A 19,353-nucleotide genomic window follows, 5' to 3' on the forward strand; every position below is an offset into this window, starting at 1 on the left:
CTATTACACCAGAGTCTGGACCAACATTTCTCCGTAGTAGTACAGATAGCTTGCCAGCAATCCACATGAAAGCAGCGTAAACAGAAATAATGGCCATAATGAGTATGCATCAGGCGTTAGGGAGAAGGGGTAGTTGTGACTTTGAAATATCTGGCACCTCCTATACTTCTATCATGATCCTCTGGAGATGAAATCACTGGTACAGTTCAGTTTAACATTAGCATCAGTCACAGGAAGATGGTAGGATTGATGATAGTTTCATTGGTGCACCACAATGCAGATGTTAGGATTCTGACATCCTGCCCAATAGATGTCACTCATTGGCGTCTTTTGAAAACCAGACTTTACATCATTATGGAACATTTTACACATCTTCACTTAGCAAACTTAGTTTTGCTTCACTGTCCAGGTTTCTGTCACACTTCCTATATGTGTATGGTCCTTGTAGTTTCCTCTGTCTTCAGAACCTTCCTAGATCACATCCTGGTGGTGGTGTTCTCTTCGCTTTCTTGATTCCTGCATCCCATGGCCTTTCTAACCCCTTTAAATCTGCATTTTGGACTTTTCTCTCTTTTTGCTCCGGTCTATACTTCGTTCCTGGGTTTCCTGCATCCCGTCTTGCGTCTCCTGGTTTTGCTTGTCTTCCCCTTTCCAAGTCCCAGTTTAGCCTACCCTTCCTTGGTGGTTTCTTGAATTCTTGCATCTGGTTTATTTATTGCACCTGGCTCGCCCCTCTCCCCTGAGCTCTCTTTCACTGAGCCTCCAGCTATTTCTGCTCTGTGAGCTCGGAGTGCAGTGACTTGCTGCTGACTAGGTCGTTGAGTCTCCTCATGCTCTGTTGTGTCCTTGCTGTTGCTTTCTAGGCCTGCTTTTGATTACGTTTTTATCTCCTGTTTTCCTGTCTCCCTGTTTCTGTGATAGACATTGTTCCTAGCTTTGTGTTCACTCTTTCTGATCTGTCTTGTTAAATGTAAACACCTTGTCTTATGTTCTGTGCATTAAATCACCTTACCTAATCTGTGCATTGGAAATATTAACTCAATTTAGTGAATTCAAGCATTTGCAATGATACTTTTGCATTGGAAAAAGTTTGTAATCCATATGGAGACAAAAACGTTGAAGGTTATAACGCTTGAAAAAGTCACCGGTAAAAGTTGGGTTTGCCTTATATTTTTTGTACCCAATATGCCATGTGCTAGACAGAGCCATGTACAAATCAGACTTGACCATACACTGCTAGGAAAAGTATATCTCAAACTGCAAAGCCAGGTATCCTCAATGCAGAAATACAAACAGACCCTGACCCGTCACTGCCTTTTTAGGTCTCGCTGAGCCAAAGGCTCGAAGAGACATTTTGTATGTGGGATTTTCAAAGTGCTACCCACAGTCTTTTGGCCTAAACCTTGAGTGCACGATCACATGCACGTGCACAGCTGCTCCCACTCCCCCCTCCCTTCTCTATAGCTTTCTTTCAGTTTAGCCACTTTGACCCTTGCATTCCCCCCTCCCTTCTCACCCAGCCCTTTGATGCTCTGCTCGACTACTTTCACTTTCGCCGCTTTGATGTTTGGTTTGTATTGCCTTTGTGTATGTGACGGAGATCCATTGGATTTGGCAGAACATTTCTGGGGCCGTATTGCATGAAATACACCAGGTGGCGCTAACGTGTTTTACAGAGCACCATACAGCATTTTGTTCTGCGTTAAAAAAAAGATGCTTTAGGAGTGGAAAGGAGCTATCCCTTTTACTTGTATTAAAATGTATTTTTAAAGGTGTCTCAAAGGATCCTGAACATAGTTTATACTGGCATGCTCCAATACTGTCCGTATTGCACTCCTGATTGCACTGGCCTTCCAGGTCCTAAGACTCAGACTCATGATTGTACTGTTATTACAAAACCAATCTAACATTTGTTTTGTTTTAGGTATTACCTTAGTAAAGCATACCTATGTGATCTTACTCTCCTTGGTCAGTGTTTTATTATGGATGACCAGATGTTTTCTCATTAGGACTCGCACCATAAGCCTCTTTCATTCCAAACATCTGGAAACGCATTTGTCTCTGTAACTATATAGTAATGGCTTTCAGTTACAGCTGGCGGAAGTTATGCTACACACCTATTTATTGCCTTCACCAAACGATTCTGCTTTCACTGGTGTGACCATAACTTGCCAAAATATTTTACTGATGCTTTTGGCAGTGTCTCCACTTCTGTCTGATCACTCCTCAAATGACACCTTCCTTAATCCCACCCACAAGCAAGGTAAACCACTCAATTTTATGCTAATTTCAAACACTTTATCCAAATCTAAACCCATCATCGCTCCATCTGACATCACACATTTCACATGCAAATCAGTTCGCCTCCTTGTAGATCGCTCTCTCATGTACCCATCTGCTGTAGAAAACAGGACCCCACTGCTCTCACTGCTTTCCACGTGATCTTCATAAAGACCTCACTTCAGTCTTGCACTACAGCTCATACAACTGCTTCATTATCCACCTTGTACCAAAGATAGGCCTCAGCCATGAATTACACTTGAAATAAGAGCGCATAACAGTAAATGAGGGCAGCAGTACATAAATGGCGAAAGCACATATTCACTGCTAACTTCTTGGTTAATAAGCAAGCCCTTCATACACTGCATAATGATCTAGGAGGTGTCAAATCTATTTCCAGGACCTCATTAACTCACCATCCACAAGCGCTCTGTGCAAACCTTCAGCTCTTTACTCTCTCCATCATCTTCAATTATCAGTATTCTATTGTTCATCCTTACCTGCTCATGACTTCACCCTGCTACATCTGCTCCAAGATTAACACTATAATTAGTCCACAGTGCTCAAGTCCTCACTCGCCTCAACCCTGCGCAGTTACATTATTACGACTTAACACAACATCCTCCTAACAAACGTTTCCTCTTATGAAAGTAGCTAATCCACCCTGTGCCCCCCCCTGTAACCATTTCGTCCTCCCTTCATCAAATCTTTGCCTCTTTCATCCAACAGTTTCCCCTGCGTTTCCCTTCGCACTGACTGCCTGTCCTGTAACCGACTACTCAACCCTCTCCTGTGTTCGGGACCCTTCATTCCACTATCCTATCCTCTCCTCTGTTCTTGTCTATGCTCATACTCTTAGATCGTTCTGCCTCTCCTTTGATATTGCTGGTCACCCCACACTTTTCTCAATGAGCGCACGGGGCATTAGCTGGGTACCAGCCCTTATGCTCCTCAATAAGCAGCAGCAATCGTTGCAGTTTCACCAAGGTGAGTTTAGTAAAAGTTTATTTTACTACTTTAGATAACTGGTGCCTTTTGCAAACAGAAAAGGTAATGACAATGTATGGCACATTACAAGATGGCATGTTTTAATACTAGTGCTTCTGATTATATGCATAACGTTTGATCTAGCAGACATGATTGAACATATGGTGAGACTCTTAAATGAAGGCTTAGGGCACAAATCACAAAGGGACTAATATGCAATAAAGTTACGTTTCTCTTCACTCATGGCAGAATCTCCGCACTGCACTCACTGCAGTGCGCTGGACAGAGAGGCTGCCCAGAGTGCAGAGACTCCACACTTGTACCTTTACTACACGTAAGTCCCTTTGCAAATCAGACCCTTAACCTCTACTTCTTTGTGATTTTTAAAATAAAGAGAGGGAAGCATTTATAGTAAAAATGGAAAACTCGTGTCTCTATTTACAATGCGGTTATTGGTTGTTTTTAACTTTCAAGAAAATAACACATTTGTTCTTAAACGACATCCATATCTTAAATCACACATTTTATGATTTTGACATTTGGAATTTCATGTCATACCCTTCACTTGTGCCCATTCCCGAATTCTTATACCCTTGTTATCTAGCAGTGCTTTCAACACCACAGGCCATCAAATTCTGGACGGAACGGCCCTAAACGGTTTCGCCCATACCTCTATAATCACACTCAAATGCTAACAAGCATTGGCATAGCCAATAGGTCTCGCCTTTGGGACCGTTTAAGTGTTTAGTTATCCAGCACAATATCCTTGGTGCAGTAACATTAACTGTTGCATGGCTAAACACTTATAAGGTCCCAAAGGCGAGACCTATTGGCTATGCCAATGCTTGTTGGGATTGTAATTAGGGCTCCTGGTTTTATGGTATTTAGATTTTAGTCATTTCTGTCTGTATTTATCCATTTATATTTTTTGCTAATTATACCAGTATTCATCCATATTCATTTAAGATTTTGTGAAAAAATTGAGCTGAAATGTGTATATTACTACATTTATTTAACCAGTTAACGTACACTCGTGCCTGAACGCCGGACAGGTTTCAATGGTATATACACACTTAGATGATAAAAAATGCACTTATAAGAAATCATGCAATTTTTGTATCAAGGTTGTGCAAATCTACTGCTGTTTAAGGCTCCTTATTAAATTTCCTTTATGTTTTTTTAATCCCCTTGTCTGTCAATCTGCACAGCTATTGGCCTGGCAGTCATGACTGATATCATTTAGAATCACTCAAAAACAACCCAATTTCCGTTTTTATCCACATTTAAAAATAAATACAGACAGGAAAATAAATAGTTTTCTGTCTGTATTTTTCTGCAAAAATCAGTAAAAACGGAAAACAGGGAGCCTTAGTTGTAATATATATTAAATGTTATTTACCAAGTGAAACAAACCCAACACATTTAGAATCAATCATTTTTATTGAGTGATACACCTGCAGAGTACACAGCTCAACTGCCTACATCCTTCGGCCGGCAGAGCAAATCAGAATAGGCCATACACAGCGCACAGGTCTACAGCCCGGAGGGCGACCCTGCAAGACGCTGATGGAGCACAGGCCAGGCCTGTTAGGCAATTGCTCATGTATCACATTTAGCAGAAAAGTTCAAAAACAAAACAGAGAAACACCGCCCAGCCCTCCCCACCCTCTCCGCATCAGCCTCTACCCTCCACCCCGAAGACCCGAGAATCAACAGTCTGGATCAAAGAAGAGTCAAACCTCCCCAGTGGCCCCTACCGGTTCCAAAGTTTGCAAATATTTGGGGCACGTAACTTCTCACAACTCCTTTGACAGAAGCCGCAAGAAAGGGCCCCAGAGCTTCACGAATTCCGAGCCCCTCCCATCAAGTCTGAGCGATAGGCACTCCATCGCAAGCAGATGCCAGAGCCTCCGGAGCCAGTCCCTCGAGTCTGGCGCAGACGGAGAGCCCCACTGCGCCAACAAAACCTGCCGCACTGCGAGCAGCGCCAACGTAAGCTGCCAACCCCTTAGTGTGCGCAGGGGAAAGGACTTGGGATGAGGGAGACCCAACAGTGTGTGCACGGGTTCCCGCGGCAGCTTGATATGAAACGCCTCATCAAGGTCGTCCAAGATTGCCGCTCAATACTGCACCAGCTTTGGGCATCGCCACAACAAGTTAACGGGAGTGCCAGGGTGTCCACACCCCTGCCAGCAAAGACCAGATTTAGTAGGGTCCCAAGCCTGAATGCTCGCTGGAGTATAATACCAGTATGCCGCCACCTTCTGCCCCCGCCGTGTCTGACGCCGTATGGTGGGCACGATAGAAAACATGCTCCCATTCCTTGCTCGTTAACGGGTGCCCCAACTCAGTCTCCCAACGAACCTGCGCCTTTGACCGTTGCTGTCTAGGATGCGCCATTATCATTGCATACAGTTCCGAAATGAGCTTCCGATCATCCTTCTTATAAACCAATCAGCGCTCAAAAGCGGTCAAGGGCCGGGATATCAAGGCGAAGTTGGAGGGGAGGGTCACCCAATGTGCTAGCTGCGCATAGTGGTAGGCGTCGGTGCTCGGCAGGGCAAAATAGTCTTTGCGCAGTTGGGCGAAAGGGATCACTCCATCCGGTTCCAAAAGGGAGCCCACTCTCTTACACCCCTCCTCCCGCCAGTGCTGGAAAACAGGGGACGCACATCCAGGCGGAAAGTCAGGGTTGTCCACGATAGGGATCATAGGGGAGGGGAACGTGGTCCACCCCCTGGAGCCCACTAACTGATCCCACACCTTAAGAGTTGGGGAGGTCACCGGGGATGAATAAAGGCCCCATGCCCTATGCTTCTGCGGAAGCCAGAGCTCACGCCAGATATTACACCCAGCGACCGTCTGGTCCATAAAAATCCAGTGCTTGCTGGACAAAGGCCGGTTCCACTCCGTAATATAGCGGAGACAAGAGGCCTGATAATACGCCCTTAAAAGCGGAAAACCCAGCCCCCGGCGGACTTCAGCAACGTAACTAGCGGTAAGGTGAGTCTCTGCCTCCTATTACGCCACAAGAACTTATTAAGCAGGTCGTGTAACTTGCGGAGGGCACCTGGTGGCGGCTGCGCCGGGAGCATCTGGAACAAATAAAGGACCCTCGGCAGCACCGTCATCTTTACCGCCGCAAGCCGCCCATACCAGGCCAGACCAAGGCGAGACCAATCCGATAATGACTTAGCAGTTTGCTCCATCAAAAGTTTGTAATTGAGGTGGGCCATTTTAGCAACGGAAGAGGTCAAGCGGATACCCAGGTAAGGAGATGTCAGAGTGCACCCACTGGAAGGCAAAGTCCCGCTCTAAGTCACTGACATCATCTTCAGGGATAGAAAGATTAAGCACCAGCGATTTTGAAAAATTGACTTTAAATCCTGCTACCAATCCAAAATCATGAAGCTCTTGCGTCAGATACCGCAGGGTGGTACGCGGGTGGGTGAGGGAGAGGATAACATCGTCCGCGTAGAGACTAATTTAATGGATGTCGGCGCCAAACTTAATACCCTCAATATCCGGATTTGAGCGTATGCGCTGGGCAAAGGGCTCCATATAGAGAGCGAATAATAGCGGCGACAGGGGGCATCCCTGCCTCGTCCCCCTAGAGATGGAGAAGAGGGAAGACTGGCACCCGTTCACCCTCACCGACGCCTTAGGAGCTACATAGAAACAATGCACCCAGCGAAGAAAATGCTCCGAAACCAAAAGCGCGCAGAACAGCAAACATGTAGGCCCAGTCCACCCGATCAAAGGCCTTCTCGGCGTCGATGGAAAGGAGACAAGCTTGGGTCCGAGATCGGTGAACCAGGTCAATAAGATGGAGAATACGCTTGGTGTTGTCCCCGCCCTGGCGCGTCGGAATAAAACCTGATTGATCCTGATCTATGATGCCATCCAACAGCGGACTAAGACGCGCCGCCAGAATACTCGCGAACAATTTGGCGTCAATATTTAAGAGGGAAATTGGCCTATACGAGCCACAGTCCCTCGGATCCTTTCCAGGCTTAAGTATGACCATGATCGTGGCTTCCGACATAGTAGAAGTCACCTCCCCCGTCTCCAGAAAAGAGTTAAAAAGACGCATTAAAAGCGGAGCCAGATCAGTACAGAAGGTATTAAAAAACAAAGCGGTGAAACCATCCGGGCCAGGCGATTTGGCAACCTTAAGGCGGGCTATTGCCGATATGACTTCTTCAATATGGATGGCGGACTCCAGCGCGTCCGCCGAGGAGGCAAACAACGGCGCAATACGGCATGAGGCAAGGTAAGCCTCCCGTTCCTCTGACCCAGTCTCCTCCCTAGAATACAAGCGTTGATAAAAATGACGGAAAGAGTCCACAATACGGGCGTCGGTGGTCTGCTCCACCGCCTGGGAGTCCCGAATGGAGTGGATCGCCGTTCGCTGCGCGCTCGCCCGGAGCCTATGGGCCAATAAACGCCCCCCTTTATCCCCGCTAAGGTAAAATTTATGTTGCAGATGCAAAAGCGCATACTCGGCCCTGTCGAGGTCCAGATGTTTTAGCATACGCCGTTTCGTTTCAAGCTCTCTCCACACCCTAGGCGCTCCGGTTCGCTTATGGATCCCTAAGGCTGCCAGCGCTATGAACTCACCCGGACCACCAGCTTGAGTGCCTCCCAAACCGCCGCTAAAGGTGTACTCCCCTGGTCATTAACTGCCAGGTAGGCAACAATTGTGTCCCGTATACGAGTAACCACGGAGTCCGAGCTGAGCAGAGAATCGCGCAGGCACCATCTGGATGAAGGGGGGCATGCTGCAGGAGAGCTGAGTTGCACCGAAATGAGGGCATGGTGGGGAGTGATAACCGCATCCGTCAGGCCGGGTAAAAGGGAGGTGGAGGCGAAGAAATGGTCAAAGTTTTATGCGCTGCCGAGTAGAAAGTATAATCACGCTCAGTAAGATGCTGTACGCGCCATACATCATGCAGGCCGCCCTCACTCAACCACTGTCTCCCCCTGCGAGAGATCACCTGTTTGACGTGTCCGCTGCTCTGACCTATCCAGGCACACATCCATCACCACATTCAGGTCCCCTCCCACTAAGATCATGGTATCTGGCGAAGCCAACACCTCAGAATAGGCCGTCTTTAGGAAGGATTCCTGATGTTCATTCGGGGCGTACATCGATCCTACAGTGAAGCACATGTCCCCCCATTGCACGCGAAGCGCCAGGAGTCTCCCCTTAATCTCAGCAACCTGGGAGAGAATCTTACAATGAGCACGCGCACTAAAAAGAACTGCTACCCCATATTTTTTAGCCACGCCGGAAGACCACACCTGCAATGGGAAGCGCCGGTCCCTCATCCGCTTGGTGTCTTTAGAGAGAAGATGAGTCTCCTGCAAAAAACGCACATCGCCCCCTGCTCCCTCCAGGAGGGACAGGATAGCGGAGCGCTTAACCGGGGTATTTAAGCCACTAACATTCATACTCACCACTTTGAGACTCCTACCCATGAAGGTCAAGGGGGGAACAGCCAGGGTTCAAGCGCAGGACCCCAGAGGAATGAGGTGGGCCTACAGGCAGCAACTCTGGGACAGACATTTCCCAAACCCCAGAGAGGACTGATGCGGAGACCCAACACATTCCCAAAAACAACCCTTTCCCCCCACCCACTCCCCGCACTCCCAGACCCACTAACACAGAAAAAGCTCTACAAAACATAGGACACCAAGGCCCTGAAAAAGGACAGCAGTCTGTCACACGAAACCAACGATGTGGGGAATGTGGCACCGGGAGAAATGACAACTCGGCACTAACGGCACCAGCCATCCAACCCCCATAGGGCAGTTGATGACAAGAACCCCCAACCAGGGACCTCTCCCCTCCTGTGCCGCAAGAAAAAGTCCACCTGATGCCCGCTGCAGAAGGTTCATGGAACGCCGTTGCTGTCTGTCACCTGCGCCACTGAAGTAACCGCCGCCTCCCGTTCCAGAAGGCTAGTGGACACGTCCGGCCCGAGGGCTGGTGAGAGAGGCCAACTCGCTGACAGCCATCCCAGCATCTACGTCACCACGAGGGAGCGCCAGCCACCCCATCTGGGGAAGGGGGCCGCTCCAATCCCAGAGCCTCATAAGCCGCAGTCAAAGAACGGAGCTGATGGAGTTTACCCTGATATTTAAAGATAAGTCGAAATGGGTGACCCCACGAATATGGGATGCTATTCTCACGTAGGTGAGTAGTAATGGGTTTAAACTCCCTGCGTTTCACCAGTGTAGAAGCAGCTAAGTTCTGAAAGAGGGCCGGCTGGTGGCCCCGAAACTGCACCGGGTTAAGATCACGGGCCTTGCGCAGAATTCGCTCCTTAAGCTGGAAATCGTGCACACACACACCAATATGTCTGGTGGTGGCGCTTTCGGACCCCTTGGCAAGCCAACACGGTGCACACGATCCATCTGAATGTCCCGTTCCACTCCCTCCCCAAGAATCTGCCGGAAAAGTTGAAGAACGTAGTCACGAAGATCGTCTCCCTCACCTTTCCATGGCACCGCACGAATTCTAATGTTATTCCTTCGGGACCGGTTTTCAAGGTCCTCGACGTGGGCCTGCAAGTCAAGGTTTTGCTCCCTGAGACGGAGGACATCCTGCTGGAGCTGATGTAAATCATCTTCACGTCCCAAATCATGCTCTTTCACTGTGGCGACACGGTCCCCAAGGGCATCCATGTTGTGCCGCACTTCACGAAGGTCCGAAGAAAGTTGGGAGCAGAGTTCCAGAATGTCCTCCTTGATGGCGGAGAATAAGTCGAGCATAAACGCCTTAGTGGCAGGCTGGTCACTATCCTCCGGCGGTTGCGAAAGGGGAACCAACTGGGAAGAGGACTGTCCCGCAATCTTCTGCAGAGCATCCCTCAGGGTCTTATCCCTTCTAGCTTTGGAGAAGGACATGGCAGCAAAACAGGCCCTCTACCAAGCGACCAAAACAGCAGGGCCCACGAGGCCGTAGAATCAGGGGCACCGCACCAACACCACCAAGGCCCGGTCCTAGAACACAGTAGGGCAACCAGCCCCCTCGCCGACCGCCGATACATGGTCCGAGTGCCTCCTCCACCCAAGCAGCCTGTACCCCACAACCACAGGGCAGCGTGCAGCACCCCGGCAGCTGTAGTGGAGGGCCCCCGCTCCCAGGACCCTGAGGGCCTCACCACATGCCCCCCACAGGACAGTACCAGCAAGGAAGCTCCGCCCGCCGGCCGGCGGGCCGAAAAGCGGGCCCAGGAGCCAACACCACCGGCCTCCCGAGCCCACAGCCAGTCAACAGTCCCACCGATGCTCAGGCAGAGGCAGGGGTCCCACCCCCGCCACAGCGCACCTCCTCGCAGTGTCACACACAGCAGATGGGAAGCACGGAGCACCGCATCCAGTGGTAGTCCAAAGGGTCCCCCAGCCAGGCCTCACACACGCCCCAGCAGCGCCGATCTCACCGTCTGCCGAAGTGCGGACCGAGCAGTAGCCCACAGCGACAAACACTCACCGGGAACTTTCCTGAAGCAGGAGCCGAAAAGGGCGCGTCCGGTCCGTGGGCAGTGCAGGCAGGCCCTCCAGTAGATCAGCTCGCCATCCATCAGCCGGCCCGCCACTCGCCTCAGAAAGTGGAAAGAAGCGGGATCCTAGAAGGCAATGAGTATGGGGTGGAAAGCCCTCAGTCTAGCGGGGGTGGCTCCTCCTCAAAGCACACGGGCAGCACCTCATGCACACATGTAGTATGGACCCTGAGTGCTGTACTGTCTGTTAGTCACGCCTGGTATCAGAAGTCAGTGTTGGAATAGAGGAGTTAACCCCCAAATATCCTTAATTGTGCAGTCTGCTTATTTCTGTGCTGACCAGGGATTCCACGGGGTGCGCCCCAGGCAATGCTACCGCCGTCCGCGGGGCGCTTCAGTGCCCCCCCTCTGTCTCCGGCCCAGTGGCGACACCAACAGAGATCAGCAGGGCCGCGGGGACGCATCAAGGCCGGGACCGGAGTGCCCCGCCAAATCCACAAATTAGCGCCTCACCTCAAGGGAGCGGACCCCGGAAGGCACCAGGGTCCGCCAGTGCCGGACTGCGTACCAAAACCAGCCCTGGCAAAGTGCTCGGCCGGCCCTTACCCCCGCGGGGTTGGGGGTGCCATCGAGCTCTTTCCAGGGCCAGTTTTCGGACGATTTTGTTACTAGGCCGATTTTGCAGCTATGCTGCAAAAACGGCCCTGTAACAAAATGGCCCCCAGGGGCCCAAAACCGGCCCCCACCCATGCGGGGCACCGGGGGATTGCCCGGTGCCCGCTACGGCCAGTCTGGCCCTGGGGTCTGCAGGTTGCTCCGCCTCCGGCCGCAGACCCACAGCATCAGAAGGCGCCACATCAGTCTCTCCGGGCTGCATATGGTGGCTAGCGGCGGCTCGGAAGTAGGCCGCTCCACATCTCTGCTGGCGCTCTAGCCCTCACCATAAGCGAGTCCCAAGCAGCACCGTGGCTATCGGCCAGCCATCGCTGAACATCGCTGATGCATCGGCCTCCTCTCCACTCCGCCGGTCGTGGCCACTGAATTCAGCAGAGGGCCCGCCGGGCCGCTGCAAGGCCGGGGCCGGACAAGCCCACGAGGCACTCAGGGTATCGCCACTCCATGAAAGAAGGACCACCGGAGGCAGCAGGAAGTGGCCCACACACAGGAGTGGCAAAGCAGGCACGGATGGGCATCAGGGGGCCAGATATTCCATACGATGTGCGGGCGGCGCCGGAGAGACAGAGAAACATGTCTCACTCGGCCACCATCTTAGCCACGCCCTCAAACACAACCCATTTAAAATGCAATAGGCAACAGTCATCAATTACGTGATAAATGGCAACAACCACAGAATAACAAACATGGCAAAATGGTTCTAAAATATTCTGAACAACCTAACATCAATACAAAAGAAGCACAATCTAAACATACAGGAGAAAACCCAAACTTAGATCAATGATAGGAAGCCTCGAGGCATTCCCAAGCAGCAGACGCAAGATGTCATACTGAGTCTGGGATCCGGACACCGAGTGCACCACCAACCATACTCCTGACACATCGTGGGGACTTCAGTTGCCCATGTTAGAATCATGGGCTGCTGAAGACTATAGGGAGTGGCTGGGGCAGATATCAAACTGACCTAGAGGTGAGGTGGGCCTTCTGGTCAACAGAGTGAGGTGCTTTGGGCCATGAATACATGGCAGATGCCTAGAGGAATTTGGCAGAGATGAACACATGGCTGGAAATTTCAGGGTCGCGTTGGTAAAGAAAACTCTGCAGACAAGAGAGATACCCACCAAAATCCAAGGCCATCACAGACACTGGCAAGGCAGCAGAGACTGATGTTCTGCTGAAAAGAAGGAGAGCGGGAGTCGGCAACTGGGAATAAAGAGGCACTCCACACCAGAGTTGAAAGCGGCAGGTCAGCGGGACTCAGTGAGGAAGCACCAGCCTCCGGGGGCCGAGCTCGACAGAGAGTGGCGGCAAAATGGTGAGTAGGGGACACCTGATCACCATAACAGTAGGGACAAAGAATGACATAACCCAAAAACTCCCCGACCTAGAACCATGTATTTGTAGGTGGGAGGCAGACCTCGGTTGCAATCCCAATGCTAACTCCTCCATAACCTATCTTTTGTCTGTGTCAAATACAGGCAAATAGAGAAGAATGAGGTGAAAGCACTCTAGGGCTAGGCAGTACAAATGGTGTGAGGTAGACAACTAGGCAGACAAACTCCTAGCAAGAACAGCATGAAGGGAGGAGAGTCAGAGATGAGTTTTGGAAGAGGTGTCAGCATTGGGCATCACCGCAGATACAGCAGAGACATTTGTAGATACCTTTGTGAACTATTTCGCCCAGTTATATTGATCAGGACAGGAGGAGAGGCAGGGAGAGCTGGCAAGGTTTGTGGATAATATCACAATCCAAAAGTCTCTCTATCTACGGCAAACTGAGGCTGGAAAAGAACATATCACTGTTGCAGATCGCAGACAGTATTACCTAAATCAAAAGTGGGAAAAACCTGGGTCCTAATGGGTTGCCCCTGGAGTTCTTCAAATGCCTCAGTGGGACGGTGTGGTATCCACTCCTGCTGCTGTTCCAAGAGGCTTAGCGGAAAATATGCTTCCCGATGGACCTCTGTACGGCAAACATTATGCTAATCCATAAGAAAGGTAGACCTCCCAATGAGTGTGCCTCATATAGACCCATCTCTTTCATCAATATCGAAGTCAAGATTCTGGCCAAACTCTTGGTGAATCGCCTGTATGAAGCCCTCAAAATATTAATAGCACTCCATCAATCGGGCCTCATGCCGCACAGAGTGACCCAATTAAACTTGCGGCGACTGTACAGATGCGATATTCGAACAGGGGGTGATATTTTCCCTCGATACCAAGAAGGTGTTCAACACTCTTGAGTAGCCAAATCTGAAGGCAATCCTACAGAATATGGGATTTGGTCTAGTCTTTTTGGCCTGGTTTAACTTGACTTAGCAAAAGTCAGGGTGAATGGGACAGGATTGAGAAAATGTCATTGGGCCAGGGCATGAGACAGGGATGTCCCCTTTCCCTTGCTCTTTGCCACGGCCATTGAGTCACTGGCCACCTGATTGAGATGTGGTGCTCAAATAAGGGGACTTAGATGGGATCCAGGTTGGGAGCTTGTAATATCCCCTCTTTGCGGATGACATACTTCTCTTTCTGGCAAACCTAGAAAAATCGAGTCGTAGGTTGCTGGAGATCCTTACAGCCTTTGACCACCAGTCAGGCATAAAACTTTACTGCTAAAGATTGATAGTGTATCCACTTACAGATTGGTGGCCCTGGGGTAGCTGGGAATGCCCGATGCAGTGGACGACAGTGAGGTTCAAATATCTAACCATTTATGTCACAAACAATGTGGAAGACTTTGTGAAGAATAACCTGAGAAGGGTCCTAGATAAATATAAGGTGGATACGGCCCCCACAACGCTAAGGATGCCTGGCCTCCAGCTTGGGGGTGCCCAGGAGTGGACACCTCACAGGGAAAGCCAGGATGGGTTCCACAGCGGTATTCGTACAAGCGCCTTGAGACCCTTGCGGGTGAGTAGTGCGCTATACAAGTATCAATTTACATTACATTTACATATAGACCACTGGAGTACACTGTCGATTTCCTTACTGGGTAAAGCGGTGCTATACAAAATGATGGTCCTGCCAAAATGTTTTTATCTACTACAGAACTCTCCCTATGTAGTCTCTGATAGCTTCTTCCCAGGCTAGATAGGATAACTAGAACACTGCTCTGGGACAGGGTCCCCTACAAGGGAATTGGGTGGCCCGATCTAAAACTCTACTACTTGGCATCTCAATTGGTGATAGTGAATGACTGAGCTTTCTCGCCCCAGCAGGAGCCCTCCCTGAAAGTGTATAAGAGAAACATGGAACCACAGGGATTCCTGATGGCACTCCACAGCGTACTGGAGAGAGCACCAAGAGCTAGTCCACTCATCACAGTGGTCACAATATGAAAGCAAAGGGGTGGAAGGAAGTACAAAGTGTCATTGCCCCCCCCCCTTTCGGACTCGGAACTCCTAAGAGGCATGGGGGCAATCAAGGATGTCTGCCACTGGAAACACATCTGTATCACAAAGCTGAGAGATTTTTGGGGCCCGGAGGGCCTGCTATCCATCCTTGAATTGCAAATACAATAGGATTTAACAAAGTTTCAACCCTTCAAATACCTCCAACAAAAACATGCACTGAATACATGAGGTCAGACAATGTGAGAAGTAGAAGAGAAGTTACCCCCTCAAGTTAAGAATACTAGGGGCACCATTGTGGCATCAAACCATGTCCCTAATCTATAAAACACTACAAAATAACTGTGAGCACCGCATGGAGCAAATTGAGGAGCGGTGGGAACAGGATTTGTGGATACTGGAAGTTGCTGACTGGCAGTAGGTTTGTAAAAACCTCTAAGAGGGCACCCTAAGTGCACGTTTCTGTCTTGTACAACTTAAAATTCTCCACCGGGTATACTTCACTAGGACACACATGTACAAAATGGGTAAAAGGGCCAATGACAAATGTCTCAGGGAATGCAACATGAAAGGCACTCTGCTTCATATCCTCTGGCTGTGCTTGTGCCTTCAAAACGTGTAGGATGGTGTACAATGCAAACTAAGGGAGATCATGTGCTAGGAAATCACTCTTACTCTGTGAGTGGTGAGCAGGGGTAAATGGGGGGATCAAACAATCCTGAAATATATAGCAATATCTCAAATTGCATCACATGGTTAAGCACAATATCAATTCAGCAGGTGTTTTTTAAATTTTCTTTGTTTGTGATGTCTTCTTCACAGCAAATAAAAACGTAGCCAACGCAATTCATCCTCTCAGACTTCTTCAGGGCAAAAAGTGTTGGCCTTCTATTCTGAGTGCTATCAGTTATGTCCGTTTTCTGAGTATGGCATGGTAATGGGTGTTATCCCATTCCGCAACTTTTAATACAGTAGCATGTGGCTCGCATTGTGTCCGCAGACCGTCTAACTGAGTTAGATGATCTGTGGACACAACTCGAGCCACATGCCTTACTTAGGCTAGAGGTCAAATTAAAACAGAAGTCTGGCCATCAGAAAATTGCCATATTTATAAATACCTTGACTTAGGAAGAGTTTTACTTTGATAAGGTTTCTACCAGTAGCACTTTCAGAAAACAGATTGAATGTCACTGACAGCACTCAGAATAGAAAGTCAACACTTTTTGCCCTGAAGAAGTCCGAGAGGATTAAACACGTTGGCTATGGTTTTATTTGTTGTGAAGAAGAGTTCACGAATAAAGAAAATTGAAAAAACACCTGCTGAATTGATGTCGTTCTTAACCATGTGACGTAATTCTAGATGTTGCAATAAGGAGTGCTGGACCAAATTGCTGTCTTGCTGTTGTGGGGTTTTCCAATCCCAGGAGGCTTATGGGTAGTGAGCCTCTGGTCCTGTGCACCAAAGGTTAAATTTTATATATGACCTTACTACTGTGATAAGTGCAGGCATAATTGCCTCATACCCTGTGTATTTGTTGGTTAATCCTGAAATATACATTACATTTCTGCAACACAGCCCTCATAGAGGCCAAAAGATATATAACCAGACTGAGGGTTGTACATCCCCCAACTCTGAATGAATGAATATGTCATGTTTAGTTGTTAATGCAAGGGGGAGGCAGAAGGAGAGGAGAGCCGGGTGAGTGTCCTGAGTAGTGTATGCTACATTACTGTGTTCTCAGATATGAACATAATATACCAAATTATGGTTATTTTGTGGGGTAAAAAGCAATAAAAAGATTTTTTTTCTTAAATATACGAAGCCTCCTCTTCATCCCTCCCTAATAAAAAGTCCTATTAGGTGGGTCATCATTTTCAATTAAAAAAGACAGACACTTTAATACCCATCCCTTTTTTCACATAAGGATCACAAAAGAATACACATTGCAACATTCAAAGAATCAAGACGCAACAATCGGATGTGCTTCCGAACAGCTACCTAATATTTGAGACTGACATATTCTAGAAATTGCACACCCATGGTGAGATATCCTGTCAATCCAAAGAGCAAAATAACATCCAGTGCCAAGGCCCTAGGTAAACAGTCTAATACCAAAATACAAATCAAACAATATAAAAGAAAATTCACCATCCTAAATGTCACCCTAGGTATCCCCAACCGGGTGAAACTTTCCAAGGTGTGCCGTATTTTGTAGACATGGCGCATTCCTGCCCTTTTCTATTAATGCACGTCAGCGCAGCAGGATGCACGACAGTGCAGCAGGACCCATGGTAGTGCAGCTGCCTTCCTGCTACATTGTAGTGCGTCAAAAGAAAAGAGCAGCAATGTACCATCTACAAGATATGGAACATTCCTGTCCTTCTCCCCCGTGCAGGTGCACAAACAGCCGCTGTGCGTTAATGAAGACAGCCTAGCGCCATGTTGCAAGGGTTCCAGCGTTGCAAGGATGATTGTTTTTGTTCAGGAAGAGACACCATCCTGCATAAAAACAATAATTGATGGCATTTTCCTCTTTCTATGAGTGCTACACGCAGAATGCAGCACTCATAGAAAGAGGAAAAACGAGGAGAGATAAAAGTATTTCCCCTTGTTGTGACACTCCTACGCCTCCCCTGGGAAAGCGTAGAAATCTGACACATTCCCAGGTTCATGATTCCTCATAAATCTGGGAATGCTTCAGATTCCATGGGTGTTGCGTGGAAACTCCCACAGCATCACCCATGGAACGCCTTTTTCAAGCAGTGTTCTGTGTGAAAGGGGCACATATTTACAAGGCGATTAAAAGCCTCATAAAATGGCTTTACGTGGCCTTGTAAATATGCAGTGGCACATTGCGCCACCGGAGCCTCAAAAATGTGACGCTCCGGTGCCGCAAAAGTGTCGCTAGGGATTTGTAAATGAGGCGCTTACTCTTCTGGAAGTAGCTGCTACTCTACACAACGTTCATACTCCCTCCACGTTGTCAGTATTTTACCATTGCTTATTTTGTTTCCATATCTCCAGGTCTGTGCTGTGCTTAATTACATACAGCTCTGCTCAGATTTATAGTGCAAAATGTAGTTGCAAATACATTTTGCACTCTCTAAATAGTGTTAGTAAAGGGTGAACGAATTACCAGGTGCGTGATTTTCACACGATTCATAATTTGACACCCAGGAATATGGAATACTGCTGTTCTGAAATTTGCATCAGGTTTTATCTGTTGCAACTTGAGGAAGGAAAGCCCTTGTCCTACACCTGAGGTCAGGGCATGTTGCACCCACATGTGAATCTGTTTGGAGGCACAAACGGTGATTTGAGCCCAAAACAGGATTTCCAACCACAATATAATCTCGTTCAAGTAGCATTTATAATGCCACAGTTGTGGTGGCACGCATATTTCACATAAGTGGCTGTGAGGTGCTGCTGTCCTCAATAGCCCCTGTGGCAGTGGCGTAACGAAACTTGAGGGGGCCCCCCTGCAAAGCACATGGAGGGGCTTCCCTCCCCCAGCGGCGCGGCCCACCATCTACTACTTTGCCCTACCACCCAGAAATCTAGCATATTTTGATTTGAAACCTCCAACATTTTAATGAAATGCCTCTATATTGTCTTTCTCTAAGTTCTAATGAGAAAGTGGGAAACACTCTTAACATACAAGCTATGCCATTTGTAACAATACTGTCAAAATCAGATTATTTAACTGAGGCAGCAATCAGAACAATGCCAAGGAGTGATTATATTGTCTCAGGAACTGCCTATGGCTGAAGAACAAAGAATAACTACGAAGGGTCTGAAATAGAATTGACAATACCTTGAAACTTTGAAAGACCAACCCAAACCTGCAATTCCATAAAAACTCGACTGACAATATACATGAGAAGTACACAAGCTATAGCTCAGTATCCTGCGAAAGTCAAGAGAAATAGACTGGTGAATTATCTACATGCCACACTCTAGCGACTATCAAGGGTTGTGCATAATAACGTGAACTGAGGAAGAAATTACAATCATAATGTCTTTATTAGTAAGCACTGCAAAACAGGCAGGCAAACAAGGCTGAGGAAGAAAGCAGTTTGGATGCTTCAGAACATTGATGCAGATGTTTGTCTGTTTTAATTTATCATTTCTGTAGTGTAAACAATGCTAAATACAAGATTTAAGGTACACGTATTACAGACAAGTGCAAGGAACACCAGAAATAACACTGCCTGTAGGATAAAAACAAACCATAACAGCAAGTACCTAATGACAATCTATAAAAGCTGTAGTTGGTAAAGCAAAATACAAAGATCAAATACTTTCAAAGTACAAAATAAAGCAATCACCAGTCCAGCAATATACAAAATAAAAGCATGTTTTGTAAAACAATCCAACTTTCTTCTTGCATCAAGGTGAAAATACTTTCAAAGTGCATGGTAAAAATAAGTCCAGCAGCTACCCTCACAAGGACTGACCTGAACCAACAGACTGGGCCTTACTTGATAACAAACAGAGGCCTCAGATCTCAGTGTGTCAAGACTGGCGGTATTTACAATTTACTAAGAGTATAGAC

This window comes from Triturus cristatus, chromosome 2_1 (genome assembly GCF_964204655.1).
Source record: "Triturus cristatus chromosome 2_1, aTriCri1.1, whole genome shotgun sequence".
In the NCBI taxonomy this organism is placed as follows: Eukaryota; Metazoa; Chordata; class Amphibia; order Caudata; family Salamandridae; genus Triturus; species Triturus cristatus.